Here is a 17,201-nt window from a genome sequence, read left to right as displayed (position 1 = left end):
CTCCTTTTAGTTACTTGTGAATTGGAGCTGACAGATTTGCAACCCACATGTTTTTCGAGAGAGAAAGTCTGTAGTTTTATCTGCCCTGACGGCAGCACCTGCACATGTCCCACCACAAGCCCACTGGGGGAGGTACAAGAATGTAATGCCTCACACCTGGATTTTTTAAGTGCCTGAGGTTTTACAGGTATTCCTCGTGATTTCGGTTTAGTTGTAGGTGAAGTTACCACAAACACTTTGTCGTCCGCTTGTAAACTGACTTTAAAACACACAAATTTGCAGCACGTCCGCTGACCCTTCACGCTCCTAGCCCCGCAACCAGCAAGGTGCCATCAAGCCCCCAGTATCTTAGTTTAATTTACTCTTTTAAGGGATCATCAATGCTTACGTTACCAATTAAATGTCTTCCATTTTGTCTGTCCCCATTTATCCTTTACTCTTGGTCTGTCCTGGATCCGTTTTGCCTTCTGTTACGAGGGAAAGGCATGTCTGTTTTATTTTTCTCATGTTATGTTAAAAATCAATTTGTAGAGCGCTCGTACGCCCGTAGGCTTCATGGCGCTATAGGAAAAGTGAAGAATCCGTCCAACATAACACTGAGCTAACAATGGCTAATGGTAGGCTTGAGAGAACAGCCAAGTTTTTAATCCCTTACGAAAGGTGAGTAAATCCTTACTCTGCCTAGTCGATAAGGGGATGGAGTTCCAAAATGAGGCTGCTAGATGGCGAAAGCAGCAGCCTCCCTGTCGCTTCCTTTTAAAGCGAGACACCTCCAGTAGGGATTTTTGCGCAGAGCGCAGGCTTCTGGTGGGTATATATTTAGAAATCAGACGACGAATAAAGGCAGGGCCTTTATCTTGTGTGGCCTTGAAGGTGATACAACCTGCTTTAAAGGCTATGCGCTGGGAAATCGGAAGCCAATGTAGCTTTTCTAGTCCTGGTTTAATAGAAGACCATTTTGGCTGTTGTAGGATGAGTCTCGCCGCCTGATTCTGGACGAGTTGAAGTCTTTTCAACAGGCCCACTGGAAGTCCCAAATAGACGCTATTGGAATAGTCCAGACGGGACATGACCAAAGCTATAATAACCTGGATTAAGGCAGACTGGGTGAGGAGGTGAGAATTTTTTTTTATTTTCCTCATTTGGAAAAAGCTTGCTGAGACCACGGCGCCCACCTGGGTTTTTAAAGACAAGTCCGAGTGGAGCGTGATACCTAGGCTCTTTACTGCAGTGAACCTTACAGGGGGGATGCCCAGGTCTGCTGGCCAGAAGTTAACGCTCCAGCTGGATAAACTGTTCCCAGGCAAGAGTAGTTCTGTTTTGCCCGGGTTAAGTTTTAGATGGTTTTCGTTCATCCAGCATTGGATGTGTTTCATGGTGTTCTGAAATTCGGACACAGCATCAGGGATGTTTAGATGAAATATTAGCTGTAAGTCGTCCGCGTAATTGAACACCGTGACTTTAAACTTCTTAAGGGAGTAAAGAAGAGGGCGGAGATAAAGATTAAATAATAAGGGGGATAATGACGACCCCTGCGGAACTCCACAGGTGGGCGTATGCCTAGTGCCTGTAAAGCTGCCCAGTTGAATTGCCTGAGTCCGGCCCTCGATAAAGGATGTAATCCAGCCCAACGCTGGTCCTCTCAGGCCGGCCTGTTCGACACGGTTGAGCAAGATGTCATAGTCAACCGTGTCGAACGCAGCCGAGAGGTCAAGCAACACCAGGGCTTGGTGTGTATCGACATCCGCGTTGGCTCTAAGGTTGTCCTGAACCGCCAGGATCACCGCCTCTGTTGAGTGACCCGGGCAGAACCCCGCTTGATTAGGCTCCAAGTAGTTGGTGGTCTCGATGAAATTAGAGACACTCTTAGAGACATGAGCCTCCAGCACCTTTGAGAGGTAGGGCAGCAGGGAGATAGGTCTGTAGTTTGTAAGATCCAAAGGATCCTTCCCTTGTTTTTTTACCAAAGGTATAAGAAGAGCTTTTTAAAAATCTGTGGGGACTCTGCCTTGTCTAAGGGATTCATTGAGAATAGGCAGGAATGCCTGTGGAAGGGATAGGCCTACTTCTCTAAAGATAGAAGGAGGACAGATATCCTTGGGTGACCCTGATTTGATCCTTTGAAGAAGTTCCGACAATTGTTTGGGATCAATCGGGGGGATGTGGTCTAAGATCTCTGGATTCATATATGTGTCCTCAGTGATGTTACTGGCAGGGTATGGTGGTATACTTTGTTTGATTGTAATGATTTTGTTAATAAAATAATTATTTAAATCATCACATAAAGCTTGAGATTGTGTGATAGGTAGTGACGTACGCTCATCGTTACAGAGGTCGTTCACTATTCTAAAGATGTCTTTAGTTTGATTCTGAGATTTCAGAATTATGCCTGAAAAATAATCAGTCTTCCTCTTAAGGATGGTTTTTTGGTAGAGACGACGGCTCAGGCAGTAGACCTCTTTATCTTGTGGAAGATAATTTCTGCGCCAGATTCTCTCTTTTTGCCTGACCTCTAGTTTGAGTTGTTTGAGGTCCGCAGAGAACCATTTGTGAGCCTCTTTGTCGCGTGAGCGGGAGAAGTTTACAACAGGGGAATGAATATTGGCAGCACTTTGGATCCACAAGAATAGCGCCTCATAGATATCATCTACGTCTCCCATGTCGTCAGATGGTGGCAAAGTAGAAACCAAAGTGTCAAGAAAAGCAGAAAGATCTATCGCCCCCCATTTGCGAGTTTCCCCTCCAAGCTGAGAAGGAGTCTGATATGGTCTCCTTACTTGAAGGGAAAAATAAACAAAGTGGTGATCAGACCATATACAGGGCTGAATCAGGATAGAAGATAAAGGGAGATTATGCGACCATAATTGGTCAAGATGGTGGCCTTTCTCATGAGTGGAAGACTGTATGAATTGGGTCATATTGATGTCGGTGAGTAAATCAAACAATTCTCTAGCTTGGATATCAGTATCCAGGCTGTCAAACCACAGATTAAAGTCTCCAATAAGAATGGTATGAGGGTATTTCATAGTAATTGACGCTATTTGTTCGGCGAGTCCTGAGGGAAAGGCAGGCATAGATTGTGGGGGACGGTAGAGTAAAACCAGGGCTATGGCGCCTTTCTCAGTATCAGTTTTTATGACTAGATTTTCAGTGCCAGGTAGCAGCAAGGACGGGCGGCTGATAAAGTTATGTTTTTTATTAATGATGGCCGCCACTCCCCCTCCAGCTTTACCTGGGGCGCGATTTACTGCCAATATATAGTAGTCTGATGGGAGTGAGGCCAGTATGTCAGGCTGCGAGTTTTCAGTGAGCCAGGTCTCAGTGAGTAGCAATAGGTCAGGTTTCCGCGTAGTAAGTAGCAGAAATATGTCCAATTGATGCTTCACCAAAGATCTAGTGTTAAGGTAAATACAATCCAATTTGAGCAGAGGTAGATTGGAGCTAATAGGGGGTTTAGTGGATATCATACTGCGTTTATAATTCGGTCCAGGTGGTAAGATGACCTGAGAAATACCTAGATCGCACAGGCGTTTGAGCGTGCAGCAGGGAAGTGAGGGGCAGAGGGACGCTGGAGGTCTAAGGCATAGGAATTCCTGGGTAGTGTATGTGTGGGTAGGAGTGCGGGCAGAGTGACATGGCCCTGGTCCCGTGCGGTCACGGACGGGCACAGACGGGCTTACCTTAGGCGCACCTTCGGCGCGCCACCGTCGCGCCCACTGCGCCCGTCCGCTGCGCTCCCGGAGGCACATTGCCTCTTATGTTCTCCCTCGGGAAGCACTAGAACGCTGACTGCGTCCAGGCTCCCGGGAGACTCCCACCCAAGATGGCGCCTCGCACTCCCCTCTCCAGACCCTGATGGCCGGGGAGAGTGGGCCACGAGAGGCAACAAGAAGCGAACCTGCACAACCAAAACGTTAGTCACACATGCAGATTCAATGTTTAAAGATCTGTCTCTGAGGTCATTTTTTCAAGCATGCATGGTGTCCCTATTAGTGCATTTGGGTGTTTTAGGAAATTGTCACTAACACGTTGTCTTGGCAGTGTCTTGCGTATTATCCAAAGGATAGTAGGAGGGGGAGGGCAATAGAAGTTTATAAAAAAGCAGGGTGTTCACCGATGACCGGGTCAGGGACAAATAGTGCTTCATTAATGCATTCTTGTGGCACTGATGACTGAAGCTAGGTATGCTCGAGGTGACACCAAGAGAACAACATAGGCTTCTCCAGCCTCATGCTCACGGAAGTGCTAGAATAATGACAATTTATGTTGACATGTATGCAAGGAATGCTTGCCCACAGAGTAAGTATGCAGCTTGAGGGACTCATTTTGCCACCTTTGCAAAGGTGTATGGAAAAATGAATGTTGCAATGTTTTACTCTCCACCACTTCCATGTGAACGGCTGGACTTTTTATGACACTTTTAAGACACCCACATCGTGATGTAATACTAACACAATTGTTCTTCATAGGGGACACTGCACAAAGAATAGTATTTTTACTGCACAGTTCCATTTTGCACAGCAAAATTTCACAAAGGGTAAACTTGCAGGAAAATTCTGTATATCTTTTCCAGCTTAGAAATTATCCATCGACATGAACATTTTATTTGTTATCCAGTGAAAAATATATTGTTGTTATGAAATAAACTTTACCTGGGGCGAAGGGCCAGGCACCCTTCACACTTGCAGATAAACTAATGGGGCACATTTGCATTTCTTTTAGGTGCCCTGGCACGAAACATTTACACAGCTCAGGAGACTCGACTAAAAAAAAAAAAAAACTTTAACGAGCGTCATTTGCTGTCCCAGGAGGGTTGTATTTTTGACAAAACACAAGCAAATGTTTTCGAATCCAGGCAAAGTGAGGCTGGGGAATGCGCGACCCCCTTCCCAGGACTCCAGGACCCCCCTGGGGGTCGCGCCCCACAGATTGAAGATGTCTGGAGTAGAGTGTTGTAGAGCGGAAGGACCCAGAATACAGCAGAGTGATAGAATTGAGTGACGCAAAGTGGAGTAGAGTGTCATAGAGCAGAGTGGCATAGTGTCGTAGAGGAATGTGTAACGGAATTCCACATTCGTTTTACACGCATGCCTTCATCACGCTGATATTACAGCGAACGTGTTGCTATGAAGTGTTCCTTTAGCATTCAAGTCGTAACAACGACTTGAGTTGGAGGGTGCTGGACTTTAGAATAGTATAATTTGCTATTCCAACTCCAGTCTGCGCAACAGTAGGGAAGATGTAGGACTTAAAATCCAACATCACTCCACCAATGTGCGTCCCTAAAGCAAGTCATTGTAACAACTTGTGTGCTAAACATATGCATGGTAAGGATGCGTTCATTCTGTTGCCGGCGATGTAAAGAAACAGCGTGATTCTGCCTTCATTTGAAGGGACGTTTCCCATCGTACAGTGGATTAAAGTAACATGGAGTGGTGTAGAGGTAGTTCGTTAGATTAGAGTAGAGTGTCGTTGAGTGGAGTAGAATGTCGTAGAGTGGAGTGGCATATAGTTGTGTTGAGTGGAATGGGAGAGTGGAGTAGAGTATTGCAGAGTAGAGTGCAGTAGTGTAGAGTGGAGTAGTGTAATAGAGTGGCATACAGTGTTGTAGAGTGGAGTGGCATAGAGTGGTCAAGTAGTGGAGTGGAGTTTAGTGGCATGGAGGAAGTTGCATAGAGAGCCATAGAGCGTTGTAAATTGTCATAAAGTGGTATATAGCGGAGTAGAGCGTGGTAGAGCTGCGTAGAGTGGCGTAAAGTGACATAAAGTGTCACAGAATGGCAGAGTGGAGTAAAGTGTCAGAGTAGAGTGGCATAGAGTACAGTGGAGTGGTGTAGCGTAGAGTACAGTGGCCTAGAGTAAAGTGTCATAGAGTGGAGTGTAGTTTAATGGAATAGAGTGTCAGAGTGGAGTATTGTGTAGTGTAGTGTCACAGAATGGAGTAGAGTGGCTCAGAGTGTAGTCACATGCAGTGTTGCAGAGTAGAGTATAAAGGAATAGAGTAAAGTGGTGTAGAATGCATTGGCATAGAGTCCAATGACGTAGAGTTCAATGATGTAGAGTAGAGTGGCGTAGACTGCAGTGGCGTAGAGTAGTGTGGTGTAGACTGGAGTGGCGCATGGTAGATTGCAGTGGCATAGAGTGCAGTGGCACAGTATGGAGTGGAGTGGTGCAGAGTGGAGTAGAGTGAAGTGGCGTGGAGTGGACAGGTTAGAGTGGAGGGGTGCAGTGTGCAGTGGCATAGAGTAGAGTTGTATAGAGTGCTGTGCTGCAGAGTAGATTAGAGTTGCGTAGAGTGGATTGGCGCAAAGTGCAGTGGTGTAGAATGTAGTGGCGAAGAGTGCATTGGTGTGGAGTGCAGTAGAGTGGCGTACAGTAGAGTGATGCAGAGTAGAGTGCAGTGGCATAGAGTGCAGTGGTGCAAAGTAGAATGGTGCAGAGTTTAGTGACAGAGAATGCAGTGTTGTAGAGTAGAGTGTTGTTAAGTGCAGCGGTGTAGAGAAAAGTGGCATAGAGTGTATTGGGTGAGGGTGAATTAAAATAGACTGCAGTGGTGTAGAGTGCCGGGGCGTAGTGTGGAGTGGGATGGTGCAGAGTGGAGTAGAGTGCAGTGGCGTACTGAAGATTGTTTCAGGGTAGAGTGAAGTGGTGTTGAGTGGAGTGGTGCAGGGTATAGTGGAGTGGTGCAGAGTACATTGATATAGAGTGCAGTGGATTAGAGTGCAGTGGCTTAGAGTGCAGATCTGCAGAGTAGAGTAGAGTGGTGAAGAGTGGCTTAACATAAAGTGGAGTGGTGTAGTGGCGAAGAGTGCATTGGTGTAGAGTGCAGTGGCTTAGAGAGCAATAGCATAGAGTACAGTAGTGCAGATAGAGTGATGTAAAGTGCAATGACACAGAGTGCAATGGTGTATAGTGGCATACAGTGCAGTGGGTCAGAGTGCAGTGGCGTAGAGTATTGCAGAGTTGAGTATAGTGGCATCGAGTGCAGCGGTGCAGAGTATATTGGCGTAGAGTGCATTGGTTTTGAGTAAAGTGTTATAGAGTCCAGTGGTTTAGAGTGGAGTGGTGCAGCATAAATTGCAGTGGCGCATTGTGCAATGGCTCACAGTGTAGTAGGATGGAGTGCAGTGGCATAGAGTAGATTTATTCGTAGTAGAATGAAGTGGAGTAGCCTAGAGTAGAGTGCAGTGGCATAGAGTACTGTGGTTAAGGGTAGAGCGCAATGGTGTAGAGTAGAGTGTGGTGGTGCAGAGTGCAGGGGCATAGAGTGCAGTGGTGCAGTGTGGATTGAAGTGGTGTAGAGTGCAGTGGCATATAGTGCAGTTGCACACCGTGCAGTGGTATAGAGTGCAGTCACATAGAGAAGATTGTTTCAGAATAGAATGAAGTGGATTAGAGTGGAGTGGTGCAGGGTAGAGTGCATTGGTTTAGAGTAGAGTGGTGCAGGGTAGAGTGCAATGATGTAGAGTAGAGTGGCATAGGGTACAGTGCCATAGAGTGCAGTGGTGTAGAGTGCAGTGATGTAGAGTGGAATGATGAAGAGTAGAGTGTAATAACGAAGAGAGCATTGACAGAGTGCAGTAGAGTGGTGCAGAGTAGAGTGCAATGGCATCGAGTGCAGTAGTGCAAAGTAGAGAGGCATAGATTTAAGTGACAGATTGCTGTATTGCAGAGTAGAGTGTCAGAGAGTGGTGCAAAGTGGAGTGACATAGAGTGCAGTGGTATAAAGTAGAGTGGTGCAGAGTAGAGAGGCATAGAGAGCAGTGGTGCACAGTAGAATAGAGTGGCGTAGATTGCAGTGAGGTAGAGTGCAGTGGTGTAGAGTAAACAGGCATAGAGTGCAGTGGAGTAGAGTGTTGTGGAGTATAGCAGTCTAGAGTGCAGTGATGTAGAGTGCATTGTTTTTTAGTAAAGAAAAGCGATGTAGAGTGCATTGGCGTAGAGAGCAGTAATTTAGAGTAGAGAGGAGTAGAGTAGAGTGGCGCCGTGTAGATTGCAATGGCATAGAGTGGAGTGGTGCAGGGTGGAATAGGGTGGCTTGGAGTGCAGTTTCATTGAGTAGATTATTTCAGAGTGAAGTGGTGTAGAATGGAGTGGTGCAGGGGACGCCCGTGAAGCCCTTGCCTCACCAGGACTCTCTTGCCTTTTGCCAACAGTCCCGGGGGGGACTGCAACAACCAGTTATACTGTTCCAATAGCCCCGGGGGGGGGAGGGCTGCTTCTAAATACCGCGTCCTGTCTGCTTTGCTGCTGTTTGCATAGAGGGGACTACAACACCCATAGTCCCTCGTGCCACGCCCATCACCGCGTCACTGCAGCAGAGCCAGGAGGCGCATAAAACCACTCATGGGCCCCCCAGCGCGGGACGCCCGTGAAGCACTTGCCTCACCAGGACTATCTTGCCTTTTGCCAACAGTCCCGGGGGGACTACAACAACCGTTTATACTGTTCCAATATCCCCGGGGGGGCTGCTTCTAAATACCACGTCCTGTCTGCTTTGCTGCTGTTTGCGTAGAGGGGATTACAACACCCATAGTCCCTCTTGCCACGCCCACCACCGTGTCACTGCAGCAGCGCCAGGAGGCGCCATAAAACCACTCGTGGACCCCCGCGGCGCGGGACGCCCGTGAAGCCCTTGCCTCCCAGGACTCTCTTGCCTTTTGCCAACAGTCCCGGGGGGACTACAACAACCGTTTATACTGTTCCAATAGCCCCAGTGGGGCTGCTTCTAAATTCCGCATCCGGTCTGCTTTGTTGCTGTTTGCTTAGAGGGGACTACAACACCCATAGTCCCTCGTGCCACGCCCATAACCGCGTCACTGCAGCAGCGCCAGGAGGCGCCATAAAACCGTCGTGGGCCCGCGCGGGGCGGGACGACCCGTAGCCAGGAGGAGGCAGGGCTGGGCCACCATCTTTTCATTGACATTCCTGTGTCTCCTAAGACTTGGTTAGTGACTTTAAATTCAATACCTTAAGGCGCATTTTGTTACATGACCATTACTTGTATATTTTAACAACTGTAGTAACCATTTGTCATGAGCAAGTGCAGTGGTAAGGGGGCAGGGGGCCCTGGGGTGGTGGGAACCCTTGATGCTTTTCTCTTAAGAGCAGAATCGGTACTCAACCACGAGATAGAACTGACTCAAAGGCGACTTTCGCTAGACCTCTGTCGTTCCTCCACCGGAGTCTCTTTAACTGGCCCGTTGTAGGTATCAGAAACAGAAGCCACAGTAGACAAATTAGATGGCCATGCAGAATTGATGCAGCATCCGGGATCTTTATTATCGGCTGCCTCAACAGATGATGCATCTTATAAAGTAGGGGCTCCAAACCCTACTTGTTCTTCCCCCTCCAAAATCCTGACTCGCCAGCAACGTTTAACCTATGACAGAGAAGGGGAGTGTACGGCCACCGTTATAGCTAAAAAAAGGAAAGAGGGTGGTTTGTCAGCTACTTCACACCAGGCCAGCAATGTGCCGAAAACAAGAGGAAGTACCAGGGGCAAGAAAGGCTGTGTGCTGGAGGCTGTTACCATAAGTACACCTAGTTTAATGGGCACTAGCTCACAGGCATCTTGCGACCTGGAAAACCGAATTGTAGCTAAACTTGAGGAGAAATTATTGGTATTGTTGAAACCCATTTCCTCTATACTCTCTGCTATTGATTCCAGATTGTGCATAATTGAGAATCAGCTTCTTTCTCTTGTACATAATCCAACAAGCGGAGGTACCAGTGTGCCCACTGCCTTGATTGGGGAATCAGCGGTGGTGTCAAACCAGACATCAAATACGGCTGATGTAGGCTGCACTGCTATTTCCCAAGCTCCCCCAGTTAATACAGGTAGTAAGCATGTTCCACAAGTTAAGAAAAGGTTAAGGAATAATTTAAGTGGGGATATAAATAATGGGTCGGGCCAGATTGCCCATCCTTGTCAAAGTAGACCAGAGAGGCTAAATCTACCCCCTGAGGCTACGCCATATACTGTTATTCTGTCAAATGTACCTCCCTAAGGAATAAGGCTCTTCATCACTTACACAACAAGACAGGGCTAGGCAGCCGTTTATTTAAAGAATTTAAAATGACTCGTAGGATTTCCTGGATAGGGAACTCTGTTAAAACTAGTAGAGGTGACTGTGTGATATTGAATTTTGGGTCTCCGCAGATTGTCAAACTGATCTTGGAGAGGGCTGGAACTAGGCACCTAAGTGAGGATGGTATCAGCATTCTTCCCTTAGATTTTATTTTACCGAAACATGCCACCAATGTCAAGAGGAAGGCCTGAACGCATGGACAAAATACAAGCCCAGGGACCTTACGAGTTTATTTTACCCACCCATAATGGATTTGAGGCATTTACAATCCTGAAAGAAATAGATTGACTGGGCCTTCCAGCACCACCCAAGACTATCACACATAGGAAGCTGGTTTATACTAAGGAAACCCTAGCTCTAGGTACTTCTACTGGAGACAGGGTAGCACTTTGTCATACCTTTCCCGGGGGCGAGAAGAACAGCGTCGGGAAAACACAACATCGCGAAAGCCGGGGACTACACTTCCGGGTTCGCGACACCGGAAGGAACTACAATTCCCAGGAGGCACGGCGCGGCTCATGCGCACTACAGCAAACAGTATTTAAACGATGGCGGCGCCCGCGGACACCGTCGCTTATTGCTGCTGTTCCACGGAAGTATCTCCACAAGGTAAGAGACTACGATCTCCTGCGCTTGTCTCTCAGTTCTAACCAGGGGCAGCGCCAAGCCGTTGTTTGACAGCCGCCTAGTTTGGAGTTCGGCGCACTCTCATGCGCACGGCGAACTCGTGAAGTATAGACCTCCCTGGGCTGAGGAAAACTAACTCGGCGTCTAGTTGGTGCTCGGACACCATACATTCAGGGGAAGCGGTCCGGACTATACCTGCTCCACTGCCTAACTATCCCTTGGGGAGACAGTGACGTAACTGCTCGCCCAGGTGTTGTGGACATAGGGTTACACGAGCATCAGAATTGTGTCCTGTACACTTTGGTGGGGTTAACCAAAGTACTGTACCCCACGTTGGGGAGTGCCGGGACCGGCATTCTTGCGGGGGACGGTTTGGGGCAAGGTGCAAGAAGGTCGAGTGGCATTGTCGGCCATTACATAGCACGGTGCCCTCCGTTGGCGAGTGTCTGGACTGACATTCATGCGGAGGACGGTCTAAAGGAGAATCGAGCACCTAGGGTGAAGTTAACCCTAACAAGACTTCTGGCGTGTACCTTTCACTACGTAGGAGTTTGTTTTGTATGCTCATAAAAAACCGTCATACTAAACCAGTTGAGTCAGTCTGCTTTCTTCTGGCGCAGGCACGCCTCAGGTTAAGGACAGGTTCGAACCCAATCCCGAGGGCAATCAGGGATTACACAATAAGCGACCCTGCAAATCATAATCAGCCTCCCGGTTGGGATATCGAACATGACGGACATGGACGATGTGTTAGCTGCCCTTCAGGCAGTCCAGAATGAATTAACGGCCTCAAGGTTGGAGACTGCGGACATAAGGGCCAGAATGGAACACCTGCAAAGGAACCCGTTTAACGCGGGTACACCAGTGGTTGCTCAGCCAGCGGCAGTGGTCGTGGAGCTACCGGTGTCTATACCGCTTGCGACACCGGAACGTTACAGCGGTGATCCAAGCACAGTGCAAGTGTTCCTTACACAAATAGCCCTGCACTTCTCCTGTAAGCCAAGGTCTTTCCCCACGAACCAGGCGAGAGTCGCCTTTCTGATTTCTTATCTGGCCGGAAACGCAGCCCAGTGGGCGGTACCTCTAGTGAGCAGAGATGACCCTCTTATACACGATTGGGACACATTCCAAGAAGAATTCATAAAAGTGTTCGACAGAAGAGCCGACTCGTATACAGCTGATAGAGAGCTGCTTGAATTACGCCAAGGCAATAGCGGGCTGGTACAGTACATGAACTCCTTTCGAAGACTGGTGTCGGAAACTAAGTGGCCAGACGAGAAGCGGGCTGCTCTGTTCCATCAAGGTTTAAGCGAGGAGCTGAAGGATGTGATAGCACAAATTGACCCCCAACCAGCCACGTGTGAAGCTCTCATAAGTCTGGTTCTTCTACTCGATCACAGATTAGGTGAACGCCGTGGGGACCATAAGAAAAAGGATAAAACCCTGCCTGTCCAAGGGCCTTCAGGGGCCACAGAAACACCCCCTCCAGTACGATCCGAGCCCATGGATGTAGGGGCCATAAGGGCCAGCTTAACAGCCACAGAAAGGGAATCACGACGCAAGCAGGGCCTGTGCTTGTACTGCGGCAAGAAAGGCCACTTTGTGAGAGAGTGTCCGGTCAAACCAAAGACCAGTCGCTTCAAGGGCCCAAGAATAACAGCCGCACCTATCGACAACCCTGCGGAAAACTGAAGAGCTCCGGGAATAGAGAAGGGGATTCCGGGAGTCGTTGTTTAATCCCTTCCATACAGGTGAAAACATTGCCCAGACCGAGACACTTGTTCGTTACCATTCACCTGCACGTTAGAGGAGAGTGGTCACCGGTGGAAGCCATGGTAGACTCGGGTGCCACGGGTCTCTTTATGGACGCAGATAAGGCAAGAGACCTATCTCTCGTACTTGCAATAAAGACTGTGGCAGAGGACGTCTTTGCGGTGGATGGAAGGAGGCTGGCCTCAGGGCCCATTAGGCAACACACAGGGGGCATCCAAACACGATATGGGAAGGAACATCAGGAGATCATCGACTTCAACATCATAAAAGCCCCTCAATACGGAGTGATATTAGGGTTGCCATGGCTCCAGAAACACAACCCTTTGATCAACTGGAACGCCCATACTGTAAGCATGACGTCTGGTTACTGTGCCCGCAAGTGCGGGGTGTCCGTTTCAACTAAGGAGGTAGAGCATGCGATACCACATACCGTGGCCACAGCAGCGGAAAAAAGTGTGGAGTTACCCGAGGTCTACCAGGCGTTCGCCGACGTGTTTAACAGCACACAAGCCGAAGAGCTCCCACCGCATCGGATATATGATTGCCAGATAGACTTGGTCCCGGGGGCAAGCGTTCCAAGTGGGAGACTCTACGCGCTATCCGAACCAGAGAACGTACACTTACGTGCATACATTACCGACATGTTACGCCTGGGTTTCATCCGCCCATCGAAATCACCGTCCGCTTCTCCCCTGTTCTTCTTCCCCAAAGCCAACGGGGAACTCCGCGCTTGTGTGGACTTCAGGGCCCTCAATGCCATCACTGTAAAGAACCGTTATCCCTTGCCTCTTATCAACGTTCTATTGGAACAAGTGAAGACGGCCAAGATCTACACCAAGCTCGACTTGAAAGGAGCATACCACTTAGTGCGCATGAGAACAGGGGACGAGTGGAAAACGGCATTTAAAACACGGTTTGGTCTGTACGAATACATGGTAATGCCGTATGGCCTGTGTAACGCCCCTGCGGCCTTTCAGTTTTTGCTGAATGATGTCCTCCGGGACATGCTGGATGTTTCCGTCGTAGTATATATCGACGATATATTGGTGTACTCCGACAACGAAATGGATCACGTACAGCATGTGTCCAAGGTTCTGCAAGTCCTGCGAGAACACCTGTTGTTCTGTAAACTCAGCAAGTGCGACTTCCATGTCACAACGGTGGAGTTCCTGGGCGTGATGCTGAGTCCCGAGGGCCAGACAATGGCAGATCGGAAAGTAAAGGCCGTTAACGAGTGGCCTAGGCCAAGGAACATCAAGGAAGTACAGAGCTTCATAGGCTTTGCCAATTTCTATAGGCGTTTTATCGATGGCTTTTCCGGACTAGTGGCCCCTATCACCCAGTTGTTAAGGAAAGCGCAAGTCTTTCTGTGGACCCCTGACGCGGAGACAGCCTTTTTGGCCTTGAAGACAGCCTTTGGAACAGCACCGGTGTTGGCTCACCCAAACACGGACGTGCCGTTCATCGTGGAGGCAGATGCGTCAGACGTGGCCCTGGGAGCCATATTGTCACAAAGGCAACAGAATACAGGTGTGCTACACCCTGTAGCTTTCATGTCTAGGAAATTGAACGAGGCCGAGCGCAACTACCACATAGCCGAGAAGGAACTGTTGGCTATCAAGGATGCCTTCTCAGAATGGAGACATCTGCTGATGGGGGCTAAACATGTCGTGACCGTCTTTACGGATCATAGAAACCTACAATTCATGACAGCGGCCAGGCAACTATCTCCCAGGCAGATGAGGTGGATGCTCTTCTTCTCGGGGTTCAATTTCACCATCACCTACAGACCAGGAGTCGAGAATCGTAAAGCTGATGCTCTCTCCCGCCAGGACTCAGCGTCTTCACCCCTCCCTGCACCAGAGGCCTCCATTATCCAACCCAACAAAGTAATCGGGGCGATCCAACCCGTTAACTTCCTGAAAGGGGTGCTGAGGGGAGCCCGCACACACGAGTGGAAGACGTGGCTACATCACCACCCGGAGTGGCAGATACAAGATGGGATACCTATGAAAGGGAGTCGCATACTGCTACCGAACCTACAACTGAGGATACAAGCCTTCAAATGGTGCCACGACTCCCCCAGCGCTGGGCATCTAGGGTCTGAGAAAACGGGAGAATACCTCCTGAGGAATTTCTGGTGGCCCAGTCTTCGTCGAGACGTGGATGCATGGGTGGCATCCTGTGAGGTATGCGCGTCCATGAAAGCCGATCACCGAAAGCCCCAGGGGCTGCTGCAACCACTACCAACGCCCTCGAGGCCGTGGGAATGCATTTCCCTGGATTTCGTGGTAGGACTCCCAGTGGATCAAGGGATGACTGCGGTACTGGTGGTGGTGGATTACCTCACCAAAATGGGACACTTCATAGCATGTAAAAGGGTACCAACGGCCGGGAAACTGGCGTATGTGCTGCTGAAGGAGGTGGTGCGTATTCATGGGTTGCCCAGAGTGATTGTGTCGGACAGGGGGTCACAGTTCACGGCACGGTTCTGGAAAACCTGGTGCTCCTCCTTGCATGTCAAGTCGGCTCTGTCCACCAGCTACCATCCACAGACGGACGGCCAAACAGAGAGGCTCAACCAAACTCTCAAGCAATACCTCAGGTGTTACATAGAGCAGGGGAAAGAGGAATGGGTGGAACATCTGTGGCTTGCCGAAATAGCGTACAACAACGCCACGCACAGCTCCACGAAAGTATCGCCGTTCTACGGCAACTATGGTCATCATCCCAGGTTTCTCCCGTTGGCACACCCAACAGGGGACAGGAGTTTGCCTGAGGCAACACGGAGAGCAGCCCACATGAAAGAAGTGGTGGGGCGTACGCAGGAGTGTTTGGCCAAGGCCAAGGACAGGTACAAGACCCAGGCGGACAAACATCGGAGGACTGGTCCCTTGTATAAGGTGGGAGATTATGTGTGGGTATCTTCCCGCAACATGCACTTCAGGAAACATAGCCTGTTTCACCCTAAGTACATTGGTCCGTTCCGAATCGAGAAGTGCATCAGTCCGTTAAACATGAGGCTGTCCTTGCCATCCACAATGAGGATACATCCGGTCTTCCACATATCCCTTCTGAAGCCCTCGGCGTCCACGCGGCCACCTGCTCCCATGGTGGTTCGGTTAGAGGCCGACCAGGACTACGAAGTGGAGGGGATCCGTGATTCAAAGTGGAAAAGAGGCAAACTGTGGTACCTGGTGGCATGGAAGGGGTACGGTCCAGAGGAACAGACGTGGGAGCCCGTGGCAGGCATCTCGGCCACCAGGTTGATAGCGGAGTTTCACAAAAAGTACCCTAAGAAGCCGGGCCCTGCGGTGGGAGCCGTGTGAGGAGGGATGTGCTGTCATACCTTTCCCGGGGGCGAGAAGAACAGCGTCGGGAAAACACAACATCGCGAAAGCCGGGGACTACACTTCCGGGTTCGCGACACCAGAAGGAACTACAATTCCCAGGAGGCACGGCGCGGCTCATGCGCACTACAGCAAACAGTATTTAAACGATGGCGGCGCCCGCGGACACCGTCGCTTATTGCTGCTGTTCCACGGAAGTATCTCCACAAGGTAAGAGACTACGATCTCCTGCGCTTGTCTCTCAGTTCTAACCAGGGGCAGCGCCAAGCCATTGTTTGACAGCCGCCTAGTTTGGAGTTCGGCGCACTCTCATGCGCACGGCGAACTCGTGAAGTATAGACCTCCCTGGGCTGAGGAAAACTAACTCGGCGTCTAGTTGGTGCTCGGACACCATACATTCAGGGGAAGCGGTCCGGACTATACCTGCTCCACTGCCTAACTATTCCTTGGGGAGACAGTGACGTAACTGCTCGCCCAGGTGTTGTGGACATAGGGTTACACGAGCATCAGAATTGAGTCCTGTACACTTTGGTGGGGTTAACCAAAGTACTGTACCCCACGTTGGGGAGTGCCGGGACCGGCATTCTTGCGGGGGACGGTTTGGGGCAAGGTGCAAGAAGGTCGAGTGGCATTGTCGGCCATTACATAGCACGGTGCCCTCCGTTGGCGAGTGTCTGGACTGACATTCATGCGGAGGACGGTCTAAAGGAGAATCGAGCACCTAGGGTGAAGTTAACCCTAACAAGACTTCTGGCGTGTACCTTTCACTACGTAGGAGTTTGTTTTGTATGCTAATAAAAAACCGTCATACTAAACCAGTTGAGTCAGTCTGCTTTCTTCTGGCGCAGGCACGCCTCAGGTTAAGGACAGGTTCGAACCCAATCCCGAGGGCAATCAGGGATTACACACTTACTGAAATCTATGAGGGCACAAAGATACATAGCTGGAATATTGCGTGCTTAAAAAATAAGGTAGATGATGTCAGCTGGAGAAACTTTTTAAGTGAATCGGATAGATTTGTCTGCAGGAAACATGGGATACTGGTATGTTAACAGCCATTTTTAAAGCGCACGTACACCCGAGGGCTTCATTGTGCTGACTAAGAGCATGACCCAGATGGAAAAGGGAAGCCTAGGCCGATGGAAAGAGCCAGGTCTTAAGCTGTTTCCTAAACACATATAGGCTATACTAATAACTTGTTCTGTTTGGATAGTTATACAACTTATTTTACACCAGCGATAGCCTCAGCTATGGGGAGGGCAAAGGGTGGGTTATTGACCCTGATTTCCCCGAATATCGCAGGTATTCATACCAAATTGGACACAGGCTCACCCTATTGTCTAGCAGTGCAAATCGCTTC

General features: G+C 49.4%; 1 protein-coding gene across 1 annotated transcript in view; it reads left to right on the top strand.

Moving 5' to 3' along the window:
- LOC144791488 (uncharacterized) overlaps nt 1-17,201 on the top strand; it is a 62,154-nt gene that overhangs the window by 26,924 nt on the left and 18,029 nt on the right. The gene's annotated exons all lie outside the window — the stretch shown is intronic.

Source organism: Lissotriton helveticus, chromosome 11, assembly GCF_964261635.1.
Source record: "Lissotriton helveticus chromosome 11, aLisHel1.1, whole genome shotgun sequence".
NCBI lineage: Eukaryota > Metazoa > Chordata > Amphibia > Caudata > Salamandridae > Lissotriton > Lissotriton helveticus.
This window is presented reverse-complemented; position numbering and strand designations above follow the sequence as displayed.